At 42.0% G+C, this 17,706-nt stretch overlaps 1 protein-coding gene across 3 annotated transcripts in view; it reads left to right on the top strand.

The window, feature by feature from the left end:
- The first annotated feature begins 1,317 nt into the window (after nt 1–1,317).
- Nucleotides 1,318–17,706, top strand: part of cxxc5a (CXXC finger protein 5a) — a 128,622-nt gene continuing 112,233 nt past the window's right edge. Inside the window, exons 1-2 of one of the 3 annotated variants that reach the window (XM_034178451.1) lie at nt 1,318–1,328; nt 11,714–12,021. The gene's annotated coding sequence lies outside the window, so the exon portion shown is untranslated. Of the gene's footprint in view, nt 1,329–11,658; nt 12,026–17,706 lie in introns of those variants that run through there. The other 2 variants (XM_034178452.1, XM_034178453.1) reach the window with 2 other exon arrangements.

Genomic DNA, 17,706 nt, shown 5'->3' with positions numbered 1-17,706 from the left:
ACAAATCCAGCAAACGTGACAACAGTTCCTCTGCAGCCTTACTGGCCTGAGGGGCAAAAATGATTCAAGTGTAAGCCAAGAGATTCAGAACGACACTGAAAGTGAGCTGCAGTCATACTACAAAGCTCGCAACATTCCTCACTAGTGGAAAAAGTTGGTATTTGTCCCTTACGTAGCTCACTTTGGGCTCCGTTTGGGGGGCTTTCCTACGGCACCGGGTCATATGTTCAGCTGGAGATGGAGGCAGCGCAACGCTAATCCTCCTCCCCAGCTCAGGAAAGTACCGTGCCTCGCTGTGCAGAGCAAAAATAACAAAGGAGTGAGTGTGGCTGCAGCCTGCTGGGTTCAGTGCACCCAGCAGAATATGTCCAAGAGTCACAGTTTGCTGCTTCTTCCTACCCGTCTCTCCATGCGTGACTCTCCGAGTCTCTCATGGTGCCTCTCTTTGACCCTCTTTTTAACCTCTACAAGGCTACAGTGCAGCCAAAACCTCAGGAGATCACATAGAAGTTAAGAAAACCACTCAAACAATGTGATCACTGGGAATTTAGAGACAAAATTACTTCTGTTTGTTGTAAATCATTATAATTACTGCAATAATCAAAGTTCAAGGATCCCTTTGCCCAAATGTTTTCATATCATCTCGTTGTTCTGCTGTGATCCTGCATATTAAATGGTCCAGAGACTTATACAACCCCTGGCAAAAATTATGGAATCACCGGCCTCAGAGGATGTTCATTCAGTTGTTTAATTTTGTAGAAAAAAAGCAGATCACAGACATGACACAAAACTAAAGTCATTTCAAATGGCAACTTTCTGGCTTTAAGAAACTAAATACAGCAATCAGACACATGTGCCTCACAGTGGACAGTTGTGAGTCCATGACTGTCCAAACACAGTAGGTGTTGTGTAGCTGGAATGTCCAGAATGACAGATCACCATAGCTGCTTCTGTCGGAAGCCACACCTCCCATGAGTGGAGCGCACACATCCACGTGTGTGTGTTTGCAAAGTCACACTCATAGGGAACTTAGACAAATTTTACAGCACTGCGACAGTGATTGAGTCTGTTGTCGTGCCAAGAGTGTGACTAGCCACACATTTTCTAAGTGCCATGTGAGCGGTGTTAGGTGTTCGTGCGTGTCACCTGGAATTTGTCCGGCACCTGCTGCAATAAGGTGTGATGGGTTCACACAGCGCACAATTTGTCTTTCAGGCGCTTGTGTGCGCAAATAGTTGAAGCAACAGGTGTATGAGGCATTGGCGACAGGGACGACATGACACAGTTTGCACACAATTCCTGCGTCATGCGCACTAAGTGTGCACTTCGTCCAAACTTCGCACTATGTGTGAAGGGGCCCTGACATTACATTTTTGTAAAAAATTCAGGTTTTCAAAATTGCAGCTTTCCTCAGAGAAAATCACATGAAATTCCGTCACAAGATGAAAGCCATCGCCATATCCATGACGAGACAGAAGAATAATATTTTGAACTTGAACCCAGCTGAGTGACAAAATTGTAATATTATATTAATGCACCTGGTTTCAGTTGCATTCAGTTGAAGGTTCCCGTTTCAAATCCCACCCCTGCCACATTTCTCCATGCAATGTGGAGTTGTGCGGGTAGGGAATCTGGCATAACACTTGGGCCAGTTGAGCATGCAGATCCACCTTACATCTGCTGTGATGACGCCCAAGTGAAAAAAAAACAAGGGAACAACCCAAGGGACTTACTTTACTATATTAATCTTGTTAAAACATAATTCAAATATTGAATTAAAGGGAAGCAAAGTTAAGATATAATACGTACATTCATTACAATCATATTCTGAGTGACTATAAATAATACGAGCGAAGCGTTGTGAAGCTCGCTCATGGTACACGGAGTCCCAAACATGAAGCGCTAAATTTTGAGTCCACAGTGAAACAGGAAATGTCTAATGTCAAATAAATGGACTGCATTTATATAGCGCTTTTCCATCTGCATCAGACGCTCAAAGCGCTTTACAATTATGCCTCACATTCACCCCGATGTCAGGGTGCTGCCATACAAGGCGCTCACTACACACCGGGAGCAATAGGGGATTAAAGGCCTTGCCCAAGGGCCCTTAGTAATTTTCCAGTCAGGCGGGGATTTTAACCCATGATCTTCTGGAATCAAGCCCAACACCTTAACCACTAGACCATCACATTCCATCGTGATGGAATGTCAAACACTTCCTGGATTGACAGACAAGATCTCATGGAATCTCATGAGAACTCAGTGGCAAGTTCACACTGAAACAGGAAATGGCAAATTTTGAGTCCACAGTGAAACAGGAAATGTCAAATGTTGAGCACTTCCTGGCATGGGTGGAGCTAGAGTGGAGGCCAAGGTTGCACTGGACTCCCCTGAAATGTGATTGGACACAGATGATTGACATGTCACAGGACTGCACGTCTGGTTGAAAAGACCTGCATTTTGAAATTAGTGACACATATTGAGTGCTAGGCCACTCCTGTACGGTAATGAGTGCTGTGTACCACAAAAAGTTCTAATCCACCTTAGTAGAAGAAGAAAAATGTCTGACTTAGATTTGAACTGAACAACGTTGTTTGAACCACGGACTAATAATGACACCAAAGTTATACTGGTGAGTAATGACTGTATTTTATGCCAGAAATGAGGTCCAGGTTGTTAAAAAGCAGCATTTCTCCTTTAATTCGAGTTGACTTATAAATGCGGGTGTCTCCAGTGATTTTTAAACGAGCAAGCAGCTGTTGATTCATGAGATATAACGTGAAGACGCTCACGCTGAAAGGAATACAGGTAATTTACTCCTCCTCTGTTCTGTATAAAACCTGTGTAACCTCTTAATTTTGCTCTCTGAAGGACTTATTTTTAAATAATCTCTTAATTTTGCTGTCTGAGTGACACATCAGTGACACAACATTAGATAAATAAATCTAAAGTTATATTCCTTAAACTCAAATTGAAAGCAAATGTCTACAACTTGATTGAAATAATTTTTAAAATATAAAATCCAGCTTTTGATGAAGTTGTGTAGAGTAGGATTTTCTTCAAAAGAAGACCCGATAGTTCAGCGACAATTAGCCAGAAAGTACATCTGAAATGAAAACCTAGTGTTGATGTTTTGGTGAATGAAACTTTTGTATTTCTTCATAATTGATGTAAACAAAGACCAAGACATGTTCAGTGACTTGGAAATGATCATGTTTCCATCCCTTGACTTGTCTGAAGAAAACTGGCACTAAAACTGATTATTATTTGCAGGTATCATCAAGTTCTTTCAGTTTGAGTTTGAGGAAGATAATTTTAGAAATTTTTATTTATATTTTTTGTATTTCTTGTATTTGAAATTGCATAAATAAATTAAAATGTGTGAAATCCAAGTGTTCCAATACTTTTGCTGGGCACTGTATCCTAACCTTATGATGGGTGCAGTTTTCACTGTTGCTGCACTTTGTGTGAAATCATAGTCATATTGTATGTCATATTGAAATCACAATATTGAGATACGATAATTTGGCCATATTGTACAGCGCTACTGTCAACTATCTGAAAACACTGAATATTAATTAACATCTACATTAAAAAATGCTTAATGTGGCAGGGTGTTAAGAGGGCTGTAATTAGGGGGCACTGGGGGGTGGCTGAAAGGCAAAAGAAGAAAAATGCTTAAAAAGGTGGGGGTCTGGGGGGGGGGGGGACCTTCCCAGAAACTGAAAAGTTTTAGCCATGCTAATGCTCCCCTGGATCATTTGCTAAAAAAGTCTGAAGAACCTAAATGACATGGTGAGATGCTGAAGAGATTCACTCGTTCATGTCTGCGACATATACATATTAATACATTTAGTGTATTTTCCCTCTCACAGATAAGACTAGTGACCACTGTGAAGTGACCTTGAAAACAATCCAAATGTGTTAATCTCTAATGATGGTGATTATTTTGGTAAATGTAGCTTGTTGTGCCACTTGTTTAGTCTGGGTCATGTCATGTGCACATGATTCCATGCAAGGGTGGATTGGCCATTGGGAGTACTGGGATTTTTTTTTTTTTGTTGCTGCACCTTGCTATGGTAATTCTCCTGGTCCAGGAAGAGAGACATGCACCACGGCCCACAGAGCTCAGCTACAGCCTGCAGACACCTTTAATGATGAGCAATCATGCGTCAGTAAAACAGTCAGATTCTGTAGAAACTTTCAAGTCCAGGCTTAAGACGCACTTATTTTCCCTTTCATATGGTTAGCATACTGGCATAGTATGTTACTATGCGTTTTACTCTTTTAAATTCATTTATTAGTAAAGAGAGTGGGTCACGGCCTCAACTCTATCTAAAGTCTGGGTCTTTTATTGAATCTTAGGGCTAGTGGCCGTCGATCACCTTAATATTTCTTTCTTGTTCCTTAATGCTGACAAATTATACTGTACTTGTTGTCTTTCTGCTGCCTGATTCTGTTTTTGTCTCTCTGTTTGAGGTGCGGCTCCATCCAGAGATGGTGGTGGTGTCTTCTTCTGCAAGCCTCCCCCCTAGCATGGCCCAAACAGAGGGTCACCCCTTTGAGTCTGGTCTGCTTCAGGTTTCTTCCTGAAATCATCAGAGGCAGTTTTTCCTTATCACTGTTGCCTGTGTTCTTGCTCAGGTTAGACCTTACTTGTGTGAAGCACCTTTGTTGTGATTTAGCACTATATAAATGAAATAAACTGAATTGAAATTGATGATGAGAGAAAGAGAAACAGCACAGCACAACTTGAAAAACAAAGTGAGTCACAAAATGGAGAAAAAACAGAAAGGTGGTGCAGATAAACTGTGGGAAAAGAAAAAAAAGCAACAGATGCTGCTAAGAGTAGAAAAATTTCAGAGATGTTTGCTATGGGGGCTGGCCTGGCAGGGGCGCCTGCGGGTCCCTCTCAGGAGCCACAGGTGGTGTTGGAGTTGGACAGTGAAAGTGACAGTCAGGCTCCCACTGCCATGGAGGAGGTTACAGGAGCAGGAGGAGATTGGTGGTGGAGATCATAGCAGGTGTGTGCCAGCATGGTGTGGATAAACACTCATTTATATGAATGTTTAGCCTCTCATATTAATGAAAATGCCCCCCCCCCCCCTTCTGGTTGCACCTGCTGGTCCAAGAGAGCAACATACTTGTAGTCCTAGTAGAGAAGCTTGAATCTTCGACTGGACTGGGTTGCTTGACGCGAGGACGTTTCGCTTGTTTACTATGGAAACCACCTGGACAACTGAGAGCCTACACAGAAACAATACTTGTAGTCATCATTTATTTTAGTCAAGGCTTCCGAATATTAAAAGATTATTAACCGAGTGGAAGATCTGTACAAGGAAATATCAGAGTGAGGTGTCAGTACGAGCAAAAAAAACACTGAGGTCTGATATCCCTGTACAGACAGAGCAAATTAGGTTAATAATTTGTTTATTATATGGCTATTATACATATAAACACGCAAACAAAAAAAACCCAGTATCACCTGAATATGCTGCTGACGGTGTTGAGCTCGTTTGCTTTCTTCACCTCGCAGCCATATAATAAAAAGGGATATTGTTTAGTATGGCAGTGTTATCAAGGGCTTGTGTGTTTGTATGTACTTCAACAAGGGAGAAAGTTGGTCTGCACACAAATTGTAGTGGTGGGTTAGTCTGGATGAAAAAGTCCATGGCTGAATTTTTGTCCCAGTCCAGCCCTGATTCCATGGTGAGGAATGTAAAGACTAAAAGTGCAACAGGTCTAAGTTACTGCCAAATATGATGTGACATGTAGTAATATGTTCCTCAAATGAAGGACGCACCTTTCAACAAAAACCTGCAAATTCACTGTTAGAGAGTTTTCAACCACTGGCTGCTGGGACGGAATCAAATATAATATTGTTATTGTTGAACGCTGAATATGTTATAACATTTTTTTTTTCATTCAAACAGAATAACACAAAAATTACCTGTTATTTTACAATTAAATATATTACTTTCAAGGAGACATTAAATGAACAGTTTATATGCATACTTTTAATGGATTTGGAACAGAAATTCTGTGCGTAATTATGCGTTTGGCGTCTACATTGTAGTGTTTGTTAGAGCCTGAACATATTTGTTTGCAAGGAGGTTGTTGGCAGCTGCTCTCTCTCTCTCTCTCTCTCTCTCTCTCTCTCTCTCTCTCTCTCTCTCTCTCTCTCTCTCTTCAGCTGCCGCGATATTTTCCAGCTCTGGAGCCTCAACCGCGCAGCTCGATCGATTCGCATTGATTGTCCCTGACGAGCTGCTCCACTTTCTAGCCAATGTCAGCCAGTCTGCAATCGGGAAGGAGAGAAATGAAGGAAAATCTCTGCCGCCCTGGCGGTGTCATTTCCACACACTTGGGTTGGCCGCCTGCCAGCAGACAGGACAGCTGAAAGAGGCGGAGTGGACTCTGGTGCTGAGGGAGAGGAAGACCATTTCTGTCTCAAAACCACTGGTCTCCAAATAAAGTTCAGCCGCGGTTTACCCATCCCTCAGGACAAAGATGTCACTGCATGTGGTGATGTCAGATATAGACCATTTTTACTGACATCACACTGTAATGACTGTGGAGCACACGCAAGGGCAAAGAATTTTTGGTCTGGGAGCATGCAGTGGTACGACACGTCACCACATCCAACAGACCACAGAGCCACCCTGGGTCATGGATGGCAACCACCCAGGGAGAAAACCAATTCTACGCAACCTCTCAAAGGTAACATCTGTCTGTTGGAGCCAGGTGACACGTGGACATCCCCCTGCCCCTGGCCTTCTCCAGCCTCACCACTAGGGCACCTGGATCTCTCTCCAGCAGTTTTCATATCTGGTAATCACTCCACTCTTGTCATCCTTCCCTCAGTGACATCTTTCAGTAATCCATCATGCCAGAGAGTATGTCTCATACACTTCTTTTGCAGGTCTTAATGAACTTCCTTCTTAATACCTCATCATTGCTGACTCTTTCAACTTAATTTATCTTCTTCATCTGTCTCCACTGTCACTGTCAAAACTTTCTGGATCGAGTGCTGGATCGTGCACTGAGAAACCTCTCACATGGCCAAATATCAGAGCTGATGCTCCCTCATCATGCAAGTGATACTCCGCATGAGTCTTTTTCAGTTCACTTTTGTCACATATTTTATGTCTGTAATGTTGCCTGTTTGTGAGAGAGGGAGAGAAGGAGGGAGGGAAAAAGGGAGGGACTCTATTTTTATGTGGTTTATAGCAACATTTCTGTTACTACATATTTGAAAATTCCTTGTTGTCCCTTTGTTTGATTTTGTTGTTTTGTTTTATTTGTGAGTATGACCAAAGCAGACGTTTACCCCACGGAGTCCGGTCTGCTTCAAATTTCTTCCTGTCATCAAATAAACTCCTGTGTGAATGTTTCTCTTACCACTCTTTCTAATGTGCTTGCTCATGGGGTGGCTAAGGGTTAATCCGTTTTTGTGTGTAGCACTTTGGGGTGACTTGTGTTGTGATTTGGCACTATATGAATGAATTTAACTGATTCATTGGACAGCCTAGTCTCACTTTTTTTCATGCTCCCAGCACGAAATGAGTTAAATTTTCGTGACGGTTTTTTTTTTTTAACTCAATATTACTCACCCTACTCCTACCCCCCACCCTAACCTTAACTATAACCTAATCCTACTCATTCCCCCCACACTAACCGTAACCATCCCGACTCCCCTGCTTCACTTTTTATTTCGTGCAGCCATCACGGAATGAATTAGAATGAATTCATGCTGCCGTGATGAAAATGAGGCGCTTTTTGTCACGATATCACGAACCAATAGATTAATGTATATTTTGTGCTCCTGAATCACGACTTGCCGTGAGACTGGGTTGTCATTGGAAGCCACTTTTCTGAGTGGTAAAGTGTCAAACAGAAATCAGAAGTCCACCTGATTCACACTGGACTGAATGGCTTGATGGTTTTTCTAATGGCAATGTGTAAATCCAGAAGAAGTTTTAGCTGTGCATTTTAAAGCTCACCTGGCCTCATTTGCTGTCTATATTCTGGATACAGTGCATCTGGAAAGTATTCACAACATCTTCACTTTTTACCACATTTTATTGTGTTACAGCCTTATTACAGAATGGAGCAAATTCTTTTTTTTTTCCTCAAAATTCTACTCTCAACACCCCATAATGACAACATGACAGTTTTTTATTTATTTTTTTTGCAAATTTATTAAAAATAAAAAACTAAGGAATCACGTGTATGTAAGTATTCACACCCTTTGCTGAGTACTTTGTTATTGATGCACCTTTGGCAGCAATTACAGCCTCAAGTTGAATATGATGCCACAAGCTTGGAGCACCTATCTTTGGGCAGTTTTTCCAATTCCTCTTTGCAGCACCTCTCAACCTCTATCAGGTTGGATGGGGAGCATCAGTGTACAGCCATTTTCAGGGTTCTCCAGGACTCTGGCTGGACCACTCAAGGATATTCACAGAGTTGTCCTGAAGCCACTCCTTTGATATCTTGGCTGTGTGCTTAGGGTCATTGTTGTGCTGAAAGATGAACCGTCGCCCCAGTCTGAGGTCAAGAGCGCTCTGGAGCAGGTTTTCACAAAGGATGTCTCTGTACATTGCTGCATTCATCTTTCCCTCAATCCTGACTAGTCTCCCAGTTCCTGCCACTGAAAAACATCCCCACAGCATGATGCTGCCACCACCATGCTTCACTGGAGGGATTGCGCCTGGTTTCCTCCAAACATGCCACCTGACATTCACACCAAAGAGTTCAGTCTTTGTCTCATCAGACCAGAGAATTTTGTTTCTTATGGTCTGAGAGACCTCAGGTGCCTTTTGGCAAACTCCAGGGGGCTGCCATGTCCCTTTTACTAAGGAGTGGCTGCTGTGCGGCCACTCTACCATACAGGCCAGATTGGTGGATTGTAACAGAGTTGATAGTCCTTCTGGAAGGTTCGTCTTTCTCCACAGAGGAATGCCGGAGTTCTGACAGAGTAACCATTGGGTTCTTGGTCACCTCCCTGACTCAGGGCCTTCTCCCCCGATCGCTCAGTTTAGACGGTCAGCCAGTTCTAGGAAGAGTCCTGGTGGATCCGAACGTCTTCCATTTATGGATGATGGAGACCATCATTGGAACCTTTAAAGCAGCAGAAACGTTTCTGTATCCTTCCCCAGATTTGTGCCTTGAGACAGTCCTGTCTCAGAGGTCTACAGACAATTCCTTTGACCTCATGCTTGGTTTGTGCTCTGACGTGCACTGTTAATTGTGGGACCTTATATGTAGACAGGTGTGTGACTTTCCATATCATGTCCAATCAACTGAATTTACCCCAGGTGGACTCCAATTAAGCTGCGGAAACATCTCAAGGATGATCAGTGGAAATAGGATACACCTGAGCTCAATTTTGAGCTTCATGGCAAAGGCTCCAAATACTTATGTACATGTGATTTCTTATTTTTCATTTTTAATAAATTTGTAAAAATATAAACAAACAAACATACAAAAACTACACTTTTTCACAGTGTCATTACAGGGTATTCTGTGTAGAATTTTGAGGAAAAAAATGAATTTCATCCATTTTGGAATAAGGTTGTAACATAACAAAATGTGGAAAATGTGAAGTGCTGTGAAGACTTTCTGGATGCTCTGTATGTAACAACTACCTGCAAACGAAAAGATTGTGTCATTCTGTCTGTTTCACCTGTTTTCACAACTACGTATATAGATATTTACCACATTCAACTATATGAAATTAAGTGAACATGAAATAAAACAAAAGCTGACAGCTTATGATATGCACTGTAGTATTTGTTCATATATCCAAGACAGCGGACTTTCCAAGGCTTTATAATTCACTATGTGCGCCTGGTGCTGACGTTTTTCTACCATTTCAGTACACTGACAAAACACGGTGTAGAAAAGAAGTTTGTGATATTTTTTGCAAAACAAAAATGTCCATTTCCACAAAGGGTGTTGGCTAAAATTAATAATAGTGATGGAAACCATGAACCGGAGCAGTTGCATAATTTTCAGTGAAATAAATTACTGCCTCTCTCACTGATGCTACAAAGTTACTGCTTCTTCCTTCAGTCGCATAAGCATCAAAACATTTTGAACACTTTCAATACATACACCAAATACTTCAGAAACTAATTCACTGTTGCAAAAGACTTAAAATGCTAAATGAGCAAATTGCATTTGAAACATTTGCTTCAGAAAACAGCTCACTGTTTCAAAATACTTGATACACTTAACTGGAAATATTTTGTGTACGTGGGGATTCCTTGGTTGAAAAAAATGACTGTGTTTCAAAATGTTTGAAATAAATCACCTGCATCACAATATGATTCAACTTTGGACACACTTAAAACAGCCTATAAAACAATTATTTCATAGAATCTCTCTTCTTTTTCTTTTTGCTCTGTATGCACCACTCTGCATTTAATCATTAGTGATTGATCTCTGCTCCCCTCCACAGCATGTCTTTTTCCTGATTCTCTCCCTCAGCCCCAACCAGTCCCAGCAGAAGACTGCCCCTCCCTGAGCCTTGTTCTGCTGGAGGTTTCTTCCTGTTAAAAGGGAGTTTTTCCTTCCCACTGTAGCCAAGTGCTTGCTCACAGGGGGTCGTTTTGACCGTTGGGGTTTTTCTGTAATTATTGTATGGCTTTGCCTTACAATATAAAGCGCCTTGGGGCAGCTGTTTGTTGTGATTTGGCGCTATATAAATAAAATTGATTTGATTTGATTTGATAGAATGGCTCCCTGTTTGAAAATGCGAAATGGTGACATAGTTTGAGAAGTGATTCAGGAAATGATTCACTATTTGCAAATGCTCAAGCTACGAAAGGAAACATTTGCTTCAGAAAATGATTCTCTCTAAAAATACTCAAAACTCTAAATGGCAAACTTGCAACACAAAATAAATCAAGTGTAAATCAACCGTCATATATATATATATATATATATATATATATATATATATATATATATATATATATATATATATATATATATATATATATATATATATATATATATATATGTATATATATATATATATATATATGTATGTATGTATGTTTATACCATGGTCAATGAGAATTCCATGTCTAACTGGCGTGCATTATTTTCGTGTATTCGCACACGTAGTTCGGCAAGTTAAGTCACTGTAATATCTCTCCGCTCTGGTCGTCACCATAGCAATGCACAAATCAACGCGATAAAACATGGATTTCCAAGTGAATTTTAATATTTTTGGCCAAAATAAAACATTTGAGGAATGGGAAGAGGAGGAGAGCAAACGAGAAGAACGGCAAAAGCAACGGCGTAAAGATTTAACATCGCACGAACTGGACAAGATTGTTTAGTTCTCCAGTTCTAAAATGTTGCAGTTAGAGTTATATGTAAGTTATATGTAACACACGCGCGCGCGCACATATGTACCGTAACACATCAAATGTTAAAGTATAATAACATTAGCAAAAATTCAACGCATTTGCAGCCGTATTTTAACAAAAATAAGGCAAGTTAAATTGTTTACTTCTTTTCCGAAGCCATTATTTCCATTAAGCCGGACTTTTACTGTGAAGGGGGTGTCCTGACATGACAGCGAACGTGCCGCCTCTCTCTCGGCTGAGAGGCGCACGCGCCGCAGAAAAATCCAGTTCGGTTTTTCCGCGAAGCTGCAAAAATCTATGAAATGTGTTTGCGTGTTCCTCTCGGCGAGCGGGGATGTAGAGGAGGGACTGCGAGCAGCGAGGAAGCTGCTGGGGGAACCCACGCGTGCAGCCTGTGAGAAAGTAACGCTTCTCCAAAATAACAGCCCGCGAAATCATTTCTCTGCTCCTCATTCATCAGCAGCACGCGGACTGGACTCCGGCCGAACAAGCTTTTGTTGTGCCCTTTTTCTTTCTTTCTTTCTTTTTTTGGGTGTCTTTTTTGTTGTTGTCACCATTCTGCACGGCAGGCTGAGACACGGAGCGCTCGGACTGAAGGAGTCCTCCTCCTCCTCCTCCTCCGCTCGGACCCGCTCTGGTAGGTGCGAATTTAATGAAGGGGGCCCATGTTTGCACATATGCAGATAGTCCGGGGGGAGCACAGGGTGGGGAGGGGTGGGGGATTACACTTTGCTGAAGTCTCCTCAAAGTTGCCACCTTCTCAAACCCGGATCAAGTTGTATCCAGGTGCGGCAGGAGGAGGAATGGTTGCGGACTGTGCGCTTGCTGGTACCGCAGCGCGAGCGCGCGCGCGCCGAACATTTTGGAATTAAAACAAAAACAACCCAGTAACGCTGATGACGCACAGACCGCCACCGACTTTCTGCGCACATTATGTTTTATCGTCACGCCGGATGAACGAGCTGGTTTTCTAAACTGTCTCCTTCTTTTCTTTGCTTTGTGAAGTGTTGGGTGCACGCGCACGGCACCGCTGCACGCTTCAGGTTTATTGTGGCTCAGCTGTCAATCACGCGCGCGCTGCGCTGTCACCGGTCAATCGGTGCGTAATTTCAACTTTTGTGTCAAAAAAAAACAAAACAAAAACATCCATCATCTGAGCGCGCAGCTCTGTGCGCGCACAAGAAATAAAGTACATTTTCGATTTTTTTTTTTTTGTCCATATTTTTGTTCCTGTTTGGACTTTTTTTGTTTTGTGCTTGTGTCCGTGTTGGACACTGGATGAAAGTTTAATTATTGTCAGCAGGTTTTTTTTAAACTTCCTCTGCGTGCCAGACTGTGTGCGTGCGCGGGATCCGCTCCGTCGGCTTTGTGCCTCGCTTCTGCTGATGGATTTAACGTTCTCACGTCACTCCGCTTCAGAATTTGTGGCCTGTTAAACTGCTCATAACCCTGCGAGGAAATCAGTCTGTGCGCGAGCGTTCGACCTCCCTTTGAAATGGGACCTGCACCTGCGCATTTTGTGACGTCAGCGAAATGTTCTCTTCGGGAGCCAAACGCGCTCGTGATTCACATGTGCACACGGCGGTGCACCTGTCAACTGACAAGTGTCATTATTTGTGAAAAGAATGGCTGGAGGCTTGAAAGTCTAATTTGATCTGTCAGGAAAACAAATATATTTAGGATTATTATTGAGCGATGGAAAGGAAGTTGAAGAGTGAGCCATACATTCATCTGGATGTCTCCACAAGTCCAACATTTTGCAGTTGATTTGGGGAAAAAAAACTGTGGAAGTCTTGAGGCCAAAATGATGTGCACATCTTAGATAAAAGAAGAAAAAAAACCCACAAACAAAAACAACAGAGACAGAAAGAGACCTTTAAAGAAAGAGATTTGAGAATATCATCTGACCAAAAGCAGATACTTAAAGGACAAGTTCACTATTTACAACATTAAAGGTGTATGGCTACTGGGCTTTTTAAGATTTCAGTCATAAAAGAATTTTCTTTGGCACCACTATAATTTTATTCCTTAGCCTTTAAATAAGGGATTCATAATATGACATTGAAAATATGATCAAAATTCATGTTGTCTTGAAAATTAATAATTATTACCACTGAAGGGAAAATTTTCAAACAGACAGCTATGAACTTTTTTCAGTAGTGACCAGCAACATCATAGATCATGTGGAGGCTTCTGACTTGTGCAAGGCATGCTGGGAAGGATCTGGGGACAGCCAATTAAGAGAAAAAGGCACAGCACATCAGCTGGTTGTTTGCTTGAACACAATAAATCAAGATTGGGGAAAATGCTCCAAACCAGCTTATTTGTGCATAAATGTAATACGTTTCTCATATATTTTATAAAAATTAGCGAGAACTAAACACTACTAAACCTCAAAACGCTGTTTTTGAAACCAGATAACACCTCTGAATTGATTTAGAAGACATCTTATGGGTGTTAGCGTGCATGCCCTGTGAATGCGCATTGCGCGAGGTCAAATTTCTGATTATTTCAAAACCTCATGCATGCGCACGTGTGCTTCCTCCTGTAGATATTGTTAAAAGGAAAATAAAATATTTATTATGGAATTTCCCCCCAGGTAAATATGGTCATTAAAATGTGTTGTAATTTTACAACACATTTAAAAAATAAACCGATATTATAATGATGGGATTTCAGTAGAAACTAAGTTTTGTCCGTTTTGTAAAATTTGAAAGGCCGTACAGCATTAAAGGTCCATTGTTATTGTGACGCGAAGTGGCTGATGCTGACTTATGTTGCAGATTCTCAAAAGTCTCTGTGAAACACTAGAGAAGGCTCCCTCCAGGGGTCCAAATTTGTTGTCTTCCACGCAGGTCGACATAGCTCAGAGGAAGGAAACGTACTGGAGGAGCTCCACATTTGGTGACAGTGCACTGACTTATAGGACGTAGTTCAACTTTCATCATTAGGGGTGGGCGCAGTGGTAGTTCAGTACGCGGGGCCGTAGTGTAGCTTGGTGGAGCTGATTGTTGACTCTGTGTTTGTGATGCCAGTAGCCTATATAAACTCAACGTAACTCTGCCATTGCGTCACTTGCTACTGGTGCATCATCACAACAGAGTCTACATATTCCTTCACATTTCTTCATAGTTTTACATATTTCTTCATGCCCAAGGGATCCAGAGGATTTGGGGCGTCCAGTCTAGCCTCCAATGTTGGCCATTGGAGGCCGGCAGAAGGGAACAGAGCAGTAATGGTGTACTAGCGGAGGTGAGATAGTGGTAGCGGAGCTCAACTCTTGCCGGCATTTTTCCATGAATGTTGCAGATTTTAAGCATGTTGAAAACTCGACTTAGCTACTGCAGAGTCTGGGGGTCCTTCGGGCTGATGGACATTAATCATCTTTTCACTCTCTGTCGGCAAACATCAGGCTAATCATCAAAGTGGGAATGCACCATTAGCTCCATTCTCACTTTCACAGGCATGCATCCAGGAAGGGCAAACACATTTTCACTCCCATCCACATTTTGATACAAACGTCAATATGTGAAGAGTTGGGTAGCCCCTTCGCATTATTTAGTTACGTGCGGGGAAATGCTGACCCCAACCCTAACCGTGACCATAACCGTGATCCAAACATATAGATGTTCCCTGATGATGCTGAAGTGAAGCAGACAGATCTGTTTGTGACGCTGCTGTGAAAAAGGTGTTTCCCTGGATTGATGATGTAACATGTCAGGGTTTTGCCATGTGACATACTCAACAAAAATATAAACGCAACACTTTTGGTTTTGCTCCCATTTTGTATGAGATGAACTCAAAGATCTAAAACTTTTTCCACATACACAATATCACCATTTCCCTCAAATATTGTTCACAAACCAGTCGAAATCTGTGATAGTGAGCACTTCTCCTTTGCTGAGATAATCCATCCCACCTCACAGGTGTGTCATACCAAGATGCTGATTAGACACCATGATTAGTGCACAGGTGTGCCTTAGACTGCCCACAATAAAAGGCCACTCTGAAAGGTGCAGTTTTGTTTTATTGGGGGGGGGATACCAGTCAGTATCGGGTGTGACCACCATTTGCCTCATGCAGTGCAACACATCTCCTTCGCATCATCCGTGACGAGAACACCTCTCCAACGTGCCAAACACCAGTGAATGTGAGCATTTTCCCACTCAAGTCGACGAACGGGAGTCAGGTCGAGACCCCGATGAGGACGACGAGCATGCAGATGAGCTTCCCTGAGACGGTTTCTGACAGTTTGTGCAGAAATTCTTTGGTTATGCAAACCGATTGTTCCAGCAGCTGTCCGAGTGGCTGGTCTCAGACGATCTTGGAGGTGAACATGCTGTATGTGGAGGTCCTGGGCGGGTGTGGTTACATGTGGTCTGCGGTTGTGAGGCTGGTTGGATGTACTGCCAAATTCTCTGAAACGACTTTGGAGACGGCTTATGGTAGAGACATGAACATTCAATACACGAGCAACAGCTCTGGTTGACATTCCTGCTGTCAGCATGCCAAATGCACACTCCCTCAAATCTTGCGACATCTGTGGAATTGTGCTGTGTGATACAACTGCACCTTTCAGAGTGGCCTTTTATTGTGGGCAGTCTAAGGCACACCTGTGCACTAATCATGGTGTCTAATCAGCATCTTGGTATGGCACACTTGTGAGGTGGGATGGATTATCTCAGCAAAGGAGAAGTGCTCACTATCACAGATTTAGACTGGTTTGTGAACAATATTTGAGGGAAATGGTGATATTGTGTATGTGGAAAAAGTTTTAGATATTTGAGTTCATCTCATACAAAATGGGAGCAAAACCAAAAGTGTTGCGTTTATATTTTTGTTGAGTGTACAAAAACAGTCACAGCATTATGATAATGTGACTTATAAACTTGGCACTTCTGAAAAACCTGGTGATGTTAAGGCATGCACAATGTTGTCACAGGCCCCACAGAAATGCAAACAATTACCACAGTAATACTTTGATAAAGGTTATGCTAAAAATGGAGTTTTCAAACATATTGACAATCCTGCCACAGTTAAAACAAGACCATGGCACAATGATGGAATATCCCGGTTTATCATGAACACCCTCCCACTGCCTCTAAGGTTTTCCAAGGTATGGACAAGGTTTCAAACTGAGACCTTCTGAGATGCAAAATGAAAGTGAGACTGGACCTTAAGTCATAAAACATTGTTTGGAATCAAGCCTCTGTGTGCTCAACCCATTTTGGACAAGATGTCAGAAATGCTTTTATTCACTAATAGCTCAAAATAAATACGTGGGTATCACTGGAGTACACACCCTCGTCCAATTTTTTTTGTCTCTTGTTTTTGTTTTGCGTGGGTTTGGTATATTAATAAAACATTGTCAGTGCTTTTTGCAGCCTTTGGTGATTTTTGCAAATAGTTTGATTCAGTTGACCAGGTTGCTCTGTAGGACTCCTGAGAATGTGAGGGATCCTCAACACCTTGCTGGACATCATAGGCGACCTGTACACAGGTACGATTAGTGGTGTACAGAGAGGGCAGAATCTCTGGCTTCTTCTCAGTGAGTACTGGTATTTGTCAGGGATGTGTTCTGACTCCTACACTGTTCAGTGCTTGTATGGGTGTTCGGGAGGGTTTGATGCCTTTGTTGCTAAGGAAAGGTTTCTTTGTGAAATTATGGTGACTTTTGTTATCTTTGCAAACTCAGTGATACCGCAGAAATCCCCTCATTTGGGATTTCTGGGTTTGCAGTTGCTCTAGATTGTATGCCTGCACGATATGAGGAAAACCTGTTTGTGCGATATCACTGTTCAATATTGTGATGATGATATGACTTGCTATAAATGAACAAACACTGATGAACCAACCATTGATGAAGTGGAATCTTCAATTTCCTCTGACATACCACAGTTTGACCAGAAATACAAATGTTGAACTCCTTCTGCTGTCTTCCCACTCCACTCACTGTAAAAACATTGAGTGTCAACACTTCACACTCAAAACGTACCTCACGTCATTGCGTGTGCAAATAAAATCCATTCTCCTGGTGCTTTAGGCAGGCTTCTGCAATGTGTTTATTGGACATGCTCATATAGTGAGAATGATGAAAATGCGATGAATTATGCAGCACTATTCTAGATCAAGACCAAGATCTTAAGTTAACACTGAACTACAGTTAATTTCACTCTATATTAAAGTTTACATCTATAATACCCTCATCACACGTAGCCGGAATCACGCAGAATGGCGTCTGGCTTATGAATCGGCGCACATCTGAAAAGTGTCAGATCTGAGTTCCAAAATGTTCTGGTAGCCATCTGCAGAATTCCACGTA

The sequence above is a fragment of the Thalassophryne amazonica genome, chromosome 9 (genome assembly GCF_902500255.1).
Source record: "Thalassophryne amazonica chromosome 9, fThaAma1.1, whole genome shotgun sequence".
Lineage (NCBI taxonomy): Eukaryota > Metazoa > Chordata > Actinopteri > Batrachoidiformes > Batrachoididae > Thalassophryne > Thalassophryne amazonica.
Note: the sequence above shows the minus strand (reverse complement) of the source record. Positions and strands in the feature narration are given on the sequence as shown.